Source organism: Tenrec ecaudatus, chromosome 2 (assembly GCF_050624435.1).
Source record: "Tenrec ecaudatus isolate mTenEca1 chromosome 2, mTenEca1.hap1, whole genome shotgun sequence".
In the NCBI taxonomy this organism is placed as follows: domain Eukaryota; kingdom Metazoa; phylum Chordata; class Mammalia; order Afrosoricida; family Tenrecidae; genus Tenrec; species Tenrec ecaudatus.
In genome coordinates this window covers 19,805,788-19,814,195 of record NC_134531.1, presented here as the reverse complement: position 1 = coordinate 19,814,195, position 8,408 = coordinate 19,805,788, and the positions used below count along the sequence as shown (strand labels likewise).

General features: G+C 43.3%; 2 pseudogenes; both read left to right on the top strand.

Moving 5' to 3' along the window:
- Positions 1-1,241: 1,241 nt before the first annotated feature.
- On the top strand, positions 1,242-3,593 carry LOC142438871 (aspartate aminotransferase, mitochondrial pseudogene; annotated as a pseudogene).
- On the top strand, positions 3,371-7,900 carry LOC142439820 (uncharacterized; annotated as a pseudogene).
- Positions 7,901-8,408: the final 508 nt, after the last annotated feature.

The following is an 8,408-nucleotide window of genomic DNA, read 5'->3' as shown; positions in this document are numbered from 1 at the left end:
CAAAAACTCACAGAGAAGCTCAATGTCACCATTCAGAACAAAACCACTGTGCAAAAGACAATAAGTCACACATATACAAATTCAAGTTGGAGATGAAGCAGATTAACACAGGTTAATGAGAAACACAGTATAATTTTGAGTATGTTATAGTTACTAAGTCTCATCAAGTTGGTTCTGACTCATAGTGACTATGTACAACGGAACAAAGCATCACCTACAGTGCACCACTGTTACAGCCACTGTATCAATCCATCTTGTGGACTGTACAGAGTCTTCCTCTATTTTGTGTGGCCCTTCCACTTTTCCAAGCACAATATCCTTTTCCAGGGACTATTCACTCCTGGCAGCATGTCTAAAGGATGTGACAAACTGAAGTATGTGATATTAAGTGCCACCATTTTTACTTGTAATGCGTGCTCTGGCTGTATTTCTCCCACGATCTATTTGTTGGTTCTTTTGGTAGTGCATGGTACTTCAATATTCCCCGCCAACACCACAAGCCAATTGAGTCTTTTATGACTCCTTCCATGAACCTTGATGCAGTTCCAAGCTACTTCAATTTTACCACTATTTATCATGATGTCAGCTATTGCTTTGGTTTGATGATTTTTGTTTTCTTTAAAAAATTTTTGTAATCCACACTGAAGGTGGCAATTCTTTATCATCACTATTTGAATTTCAAGAGCATCTCAAGAGTATATTTGATGCATTGAACACTAATGTGGTGTGACATCAAGAATGCCATCCATGAAGAAATCAAAGGTAATTAAAAGCCAGAAAGAAAGAATAGTGGATATCAAAGAAAAGATCAAAGTGGATAATAGGAAATACTTTGAAACTGCTCTTAATCTTAGAATAACTAAATCAAATGGAAAATTGATGAAGTAAAAGAACTAACGAGAAGTTCTCAAAGGGCCGATTGAGATGACAAACTAAAATCTTACAATGAAATATGTTAAGACACCATGTTCAATACCTAAAAAGGAAGAATATGCTCAGCATGTGTAAACTGAAAGAACTAATGAAAAAATATATATATATATATATCCGGTCTCAGGTTTCTATATTGAAGGATTCTATGGGAAAAATCGAGTATATCCCAAGTGCTTTAAATTTGTTCTCAACAACATACATAATATAATGAATAATAGCAAGTAAAGAGCCTAACAGTTATGAGATCACATCTCCATGGGCATTTCCATGTAGAACGCAGTAAGTCATTTAAAATACTTGCACTTGTCCTCGGGTCTGCCCTGCCGCCAGCCGCGAGCCGCTGCCCTCCTGCCGCCCACCATGGCCCTGCTGCACTCTGGTCGCGTCCTCTCCGTAGTCTCCGTCGCCTTCCACCCAGGCCTCGCCGCCGCGGCTTCTGCCAGAGCCAGCTCCTGGTGGGCCCATGTGGAGATGGGGCCCCCGGATCCCATTCTGGGAGTCACCGAAGCTTTTAAGAGAGATACCAACAGCAAAAAGATGAACCTGGGAGTTGGGGCCTACCGGGATGACAAAGGAAAGCCCTATGTGCTCCCTAGTGTCCTGAAGGCTGAGGCCCAGATTGCTGCGAAAAACCTGGACAAGGAATACCTGCCCATTGGGGGACTGGCTGAATTTTGTAAGGCATCTGCAGAACTGGCCCTGGGCGAGAACAGCGAGGTGTTGAAGAGTGGCCGGTACGTCACCGTGCAGACCATTTCTGGCACCGGCGCACTCAGGAGAGGAGCCAGTTTCCTGCAAAGATTCTTTAAGTTCAGCCGAGACGTTTTTCTGCCCAAGCCCTCCTGGGGAAACCACACGCCCATCTTCAGGGACGCTGGCATGCAGCTTCAGGGGTATCGGTACTACGACCCCAAGACTTGCGGTTTCGACTTCGCAGGTGCTATCGATGACATTTCAAAAATGCCCGAGCAGAGCGTGGTCCTCCTGCATGCCTGTGCTCACAACCCCACCGGAGTGGACCCCCGCCCTGAGCAGTGGAAGAAGATGGCCAGCGTGGTGAAGAAAAGGAATCTTTTTGCATTCTTCGACATGGCCTACCAAGGCTTCGCCAGTGGGGACGGTAACAAGGACGCCTGGGCCGTGCGCCACTTCATCGAACAGGGCATTGACGTGTGCCTCTGCCAGTCCTACGCCAAGAACATGGGCTTGTACGGTGAGCGCGTGGGGGCCTTTACCGTGGTCTGCAGGGATGCTGAAACCGCCAAGAGAGTGGAGTCGCAGTTGAAGATTTTGATCCGTCCCATGTATTCCAACCCCCTCTCCATGGGGCCCGGATTGCCTCAACCATCCTGACCACGCCGGAGCTGCGGAAACAATGGTTGCAGGAAGTCAAAGGCATGGCAGACCGCATCATCGGCATGCGGACCCAGCTGGTCTCCAACCTGAAGAAGGAGGGCTCCTCCCACAACTGGCAGCACATCACTGACCAAATTGGCATGTTTTGTTTCACGGGGCTCAAGCCTGAACAGGTGGAGCGGCTGACCAAGGAGTTCTCCATCTACATGACAAAGGACGGGCGCATCTCTGTGGCTGGAGTCACCTCCGGCAACGTGGGCTACCTTGCCCATGCCATTCATGAGGTCACCAAGTAGTTTCCCCATGAGAGGGAGCAGAGATGCCCTGCCTCTTCAGCCCCTGCTGTGGTGGGGTTCATGGGAAGCCTGAGAGCAGGTGGGTGGAGGGCAGGCGAGCTTTCTGATCCACAGGGCTTCACGCAGCCATTGAATGTGTTTCTCGGAAAAGAACATGTAGTGAATTAGGGCAGAGGCACCGTGGCTCCCAAGCCAAACTGGTCCCCATCCTGTTATCTGGGGTGTCTCCCAATGAGTATGTGTACAAGAAAGAGCCAAAAATCTGTCACACAACTGCAATATTTCAGAAGCTTTTACCAAAGCACCTTGCGTGCTCAGGGTTCCTGTGTGCATCCAGCCTAAGAACTCGCACGTACTAGACCTTGTACAGAGAAGCCTGCTTCTGACACTAACTCCTGTGTCCTTCCCCACAAAAGCCCATGGTGCAGAAATCATGTCTGAGAGAACCCACTGAGCCCACTGCCGCAAGGAAAGGAAGACACCCTTTCCCGGCTCATTTAAGAGAAAGGAAGAAAGAAGGCTCTCCTTTTTCATACTTAGAGGCATTTTAACACTTCCTCTTAGCCCTAATCATTGCAGTTCTTTTCCTCAGACACAAAGACCTCTCACTAGCCTAGCTCCCCGTCCCATCAACAACCTCCCCAAGGCCCCCGTCAGGATATACTTATGTCAAGAATGCACATGCCATGCCCTCCCCTGGAGAATAGAGAGCTCCCTCCCCTGCACTTTCTTCTCATCGTCCGTGAGTCATTGATCACCTCCTCTGCCCGCTGGGACTTCCTACCATGGTTGAGTGTGGTTGTGCAGACACTCATCTCACCCGTGAGCCAGGCAGTGCAGGAGAGGGCGCACTCGGGGCTTTGCCTTCAACCTTGGGTGGGTGCTGCCAGGAGGGCTCAGGCTCCCCCTCTGGAAAGATAGCCACCATCTGCTCTAATCATGTAGGCTTAGTGCAGCCTGGTTTCTCTGTTAAAATAAAATCACCGAAGACCCAGCCGCTGGCTACTAAAAAAAAAAAAAAAATACTTGAAAAATTTGCAGTTGAACATAGAGAAGGTAAGCTAGGGATGATGAAGCTGCAGAGTTAAACGGAAATTTTCACAGTTCTTGGAGAACAAAAAGTAAAGTATTATCATGACACTTGAGGAAGACATGGTGTTAGAAACACAAAGAGGAGAACCTGCTTGGCACTTCTCAAGCTGAAATACGTGAAGAAAAAGTCAAGCCTCTGGTTACAACTTTAAAACTCTATGTGGCCACACCGTGAGACAACGCAGGCAGCTTCAGAGAGAGGCAAAAACAACGCAGGCAGCTTCAAAGAGAGGCAAAAACAATGCAGGCAGCATCCAAGAGAGTGGGAAAAAACACAGGGACACAGTACCAAGCAGAATTGTACAATGGCCAATTATTTTAGGAGGCAGCACCTGATTAAGTACCAGGAGTTGATAGACTATCAATTGGCGTGCTTACACAAACAAAAGCATTCTTTGTGTATGCCAGGAGAGTCTGCCAACCAACTATCTATCTATCTATCATCTATTGATCTCTTTAAATATATGTATATATATATCCATTTTAAAGAAAGGCAATCAAATGCATTACAGAAATTTCCAATAATATTAACATCACACACAAGTAAAATTTTTATTAAGATAGTTAAAAAGTGATTGCAAGAAGCCATCCACAGAGACCTGCCAGAAGTATGCAATACAGTTAATATCATTATTGCTATTAGATACAATTTGACTGAAAGGAGAGAATACCAGAGAGATATGAAACAGTGTTTTATTGATTGTAAATCTTTCAGGGAGTAGGCAGATTCAGTTTTCTACAGAGGGACTACTTGTGGGTTTGATCCCCCGGTTTTGCAGTTACCAGTTCAGTGCTTAACCTATTCTGCCACCAAGGCTAAGATATTCCATCTTATTTAAAGAATTATTGTGATAACTTATATTGTTATTAATTGCATATTATAAATCAATATAGACAGAAATGTCCTTATAAGCAAGGATGTCAAGACTTCATCTCATGTACTTTGGACCTGACGTCAGGAGAGCCAGTCCCTAGACATCACACTTGGTAATGTAGAGGGGCTGCAACAAGATGGATTGACACCGTGGCTGCAACGACGGGCTGAAACATAAGAATAATTGAGAGTTTGGCTCGGGAAAGCCAGTGTTTGTCCCTAGGGTTGCTGTGAGTCAAAGCTGATGGAATGGCGCCTAAGAACAACATTCACACATATGGTTTAAGATCTGTAGAACTTATGGAAATCAAGGGAATGATGTGTCTCAAAGTTCTTCATCATCCCTTTCTAACAGATGGAAATGAGTGTAGGGCCTATGTTCCCAGGAAATGCTTTAATCTGAGGACTTTTTGAATATAAAGCTACTTCTTTTCACCCACACAGAATTACTAACTGCCAGGTATAAAGCATCATGCAAAAAAAAAAGAATATATGTATGTATGTATATATATGTGTGTGTGTGTGTGTGTGTGTGTGTGTGTGTATACCATAGTGAATGAAGGGGGAAGTGCAGAGTGGAGACCCAAGGCTCATTTGTCGGCCACTGGAGATCCCCTTGCAGAGGGGTCGAGGGGAGAAGATGAGTCAGTCAGAGTGCGATGTAGTACCGATGAAGAACACAGCTTTCCCCCAGATTCTGGATGCTTGCTCCCCCAAACTACCATGATCCGAATTCTACCTTGCAGGGCTGGATAGGGCAGAGGTTGTACACTGGTGCATATGGGAGCTGGAGGCACAGGGAATCCAGGGTGGACGATACCTTCAGGACCAGGGGTGTGAGGGATGATGCTGGGAGAGTGGAGGGTGAGTGGGTTGGAAAGGGGGAACTGATTACAAGGATCCACATGTGACCTCCTCCCTGGGAGATGGACGCAGAGAAGGGGAGGAAGGGAGACTCCGGATAGGGCAAGATATGACAAAATAACAATCTATAAATTATCAAGGGCTCATGAGGGAGGGGGGAGCGGGGAGGGAGGGGAAAAAAAGAGGACCTGATGCAAAGGGCTTAAGCGGAGAGCAAATGCTTTGAAAATGATTAGGGCAAAGAATGTACGCATGTGCTTTATACAATTGATGTATGTATATGTATGGATTGTGATAAGAGTTGTATGAGCCCCTAATAAAATATGAAAAAAAGAATTACTAACTGATATCAAGACTTACTCTTATCAATGTTCAGTGTTTAAAAAAGGTGGTTAAGTTGCAATTAAAATAAAGTCAATTATATTAACTATTTTTTCAATTGTACTTATTATGTTAGATTTAATAGTCATTTAATATGAGTCTTGTACATTAAGATAAAAAATCAAAAGAACACTTTGATCACCTTTGTGTAAAAATGTATTATAGACATGGGGGTTATACAATGTGAGTTAACTAGGCAACTTTAAGCTCTGTCAGTCCTGTTGGTGTCCACATCACTGATAAATACAAGTAGATGTTGAAAAGAAAGTGTGCTTCCCATTGAAATCATGAAGTTGGAAAATTATCATTTAAAACTCCATCTCAAAAAATTTAGAACTTAAAGAAGAGGTCTTAGTAAGCAGATGCTTGTCTTCATTTTGGTGTAGCTGCATTGAAAAACAAATTTGTTGTAATATAACCATGACATCCTTGGACTTACTTCTAGATTAAAGTACTAATTAATCAAATTCTAGATTAATTTTTGAATATGAATGTAGAGTCCGTCTCAAGAATAGATTTGATATTCTGAACACTGATGGCCAATAACATGAGTTGTGAGATGATAGCAAATATAATGCATGAATAAAGCAGAAGGTCCTTAAAGGACAAAAAGAAAGAAAAATATGTTAGAGTAGACTCTAAAAGTAGCTCTTGATCACACAATAGCTATTTGCAAAAGTTTAAAAAAATGAAGTAAAGGGGTTAAACTGGATAGTTCAAAGGGCAGCTTTAGGAGTCCAAGTAAAGTAAAGAATTGTGCAAAGGCTTAGAGTTAGAACCAAAAAGGAAACCCACATGAGGCATTTCTCAAGCGGACAGAATTAAAGAAATCAGTGCAAGCTTCAAGTTGTACTAACGGATTCTATTGATTCAATACTGAACAAAGCAGGAAGCAGCAAAGTCACTGTATGAAACAGAATTGGACAGCATTCAATCGTTCCAGGAGGTGGTGAATAATCAAGAGCCAACGGTGTTGGTTAGAGCAGTGGTTCTCAACCTTCCAAATGCCTCAGCCATTTAATATAGTTCTTCATCTTGTGGTGACCCCCCAAACATAAAAATTATATTCGTTGCTACTTCATAACTGTAATTTTGCTACTGTTGTGAAGCATAATCTAAATATCTGATATACAGAATGAATTTTCATTGTTACAAATTGAACATAATTAAAGCATAGTGGTTAATTACAAAGCAATATGTAATTATATATTGTGAAAGGGGTTGGGACCCACAGGTTGAGAACCTCTGGGCTAGCGCCTGCGTGAGGAAACAGCGTGGAGTGCTTGCATATGTGAGTGGCTCTCAAAGTTGCGTTCAACCAGGCTGCCATGGACCAGGAGATTGACAGCTTCTACTGAAGTGCATCGAGGGGCAACTGCAGCCCAGAGTCAGGAGGGACAGTGGCAAGCAGAACCATGGCAAGTCTAAATCCAGAAGAAGTTCACTAAGACAGTACACAAGATCTCGGTCTCAATCTCGTTCCCATTGCAGGTTTTACAGTTGGGAATATCGCAGAAGGCCCAGTCACAGTCATATTCCCATGTTGGGAATCTGGCAAACCCTGGGCCCAACTTGTCTTGGAGTGTTTGGGTTGAGTTCATACATCACAGAGAGAGACCAAAGAGAAATATGCTTTAAATATGGTCCCACAGCTGATGTGTGTATTGTATATGAGCAGTAGTCTAGGGCGTTCAAGAGGATTTGCCTTCATATAGTTTGGAAAAGTAGACAATGCCAAGGAAGCTAAAGAATGTGCCAATGGAATGGAGCTCGAAGGCCTTAGGATCAGAGTTAATTTCTCCATAACAAAAAGACCACACACCCCAACACCTGGCGTTTATATGGAGAGACTGCTCTATGGCAGTTCACGAGGTCCGGACTACCACCCCAGAGGATAAGATTGAGACTATGATGCGTGGGATATCATAGAACATCATACAGAGGAGGAGGTAGTGGAGGAGGAGGATGGAGATCTTCTCCAGATGGGGAACTTATCTTCTCCGCACTACAGTTATGGATACAGAGCTCCGTTATACCCTCCTCGTCCCTATTAAAGCATGAAGTTGAAGACTTTCTGAAACACCCCCTAGAGTTGGGACATTGATTGTGGGCAATATTTTTCATTGTCTCCTGTTTGAAAGTGAACAGTGCCTAGTGACTAAGTTAGGTGACTTTTACACCTTTTAGAATGACTACTTTGGGTGGAGTTGAAATGTGGTTTCATTCTGCATTTGTGTAATTTGCTGCATGGTTCAAAGCTAAGTATTTTCAGAAAAGAATGTTTTGCATGCATTTTTTTACAGTCCAAATTTTGACTGCTGAGAAGTTTATATTGAACAAAATTTCCTTCAAAAGTTTTTTTCTTCCACTGAGTTCAAGATCAAAGCCTGTCTTGAAAAATGCTATCAAATGGCAAAAAAAGGGAAAGGATGAAGGAAAAAGGAAAAAAATAAGATTTTTTTGTTTGTTTATAATATAGCAAAGCTTAGCAGAACTGCTCAGAGTGAACTGTTGGTAGTAAATTTAAAAAGAAATACCCATTTTTCCTTCAGTTAATTGAAAGAAGTACCATGCTTCATATACTTACAACTAGTGTTAAATTATACTCTGCA